Here is a 752-nt window from a genome sequence, read left to right as displayed (position 1 = left end):
GCTTTATGCTAAGTGAAATAAGTCAGTCAGAGAAAGATAAATATCACATGCTCTCACTCATTTGTGGATTATAATGAACAACATAAACCAATGAACAAAAACAGATATAGAGACAGAGAAGCATCGATCAGATGCTCAAAACCCAGAGGGAAGGTAGGGGAGGGTGGGGGTGAGGGGGAGAGATCAACCAAAGCACTTGTATGCATGGATGTGGACAACAGAGGGTGAGGGTGAGGGCAGAATTTGGGGATGAGAGGACATTGGCGGGGGATAAGGACACAGTTGTAATATTTTAATCAATAAAGGAAAAAAGCTAAAAAAATAAAAAAGAAAGTCAATTCCACTGTACGTAAATTATACATCAATAAACTCACTCTTTTTTCATTAAAAAAATCTCATTTTAAGAAATTTAATATTACCATTTTTCAAATAATTGCAGAAAACATGATTTTTAAATGGATATACTATAATGGATTTAATAGCTATATTCAACATGTAGGTTTATTTCTAATTTTTCAGGATAATGTTATTCTACAATTTTTTTTTTAAATTTAAATCTTTATTGTTCAGATTATTACATTTGTTCCTCTTTTTTCCCCCATAACTCCCCTCCTCCCAGTTCCCGCCCCACCCCCGCCCTCACTCCCCACCCACTGTCCTCATCCATAGGTGCACGATTTTTGTCCAATCTCTTCCTGCATCTCCCACACCACTTTCCCCCCAAGAATAGTCAGTCCCTTCCCTTTCTATCT

The sequence above is a fragment of the Myotis davidii genome, unplaced genomic scaffold (genome assembly GCF_000327345.1).
Source record: "Myotis davidii unplaced genomic scaffold, ASM32734v1 scaffold798, whole genome shotgun sequence".
Lineage (NCBI taxonomy): Eukaryota > Metazoa > Chordata > Mammalia > Chiroptera > Vespertilionidae > Myotis > Myotis davidii.
Note: the sequence above shows the minus strand (reverse complement) of the source record.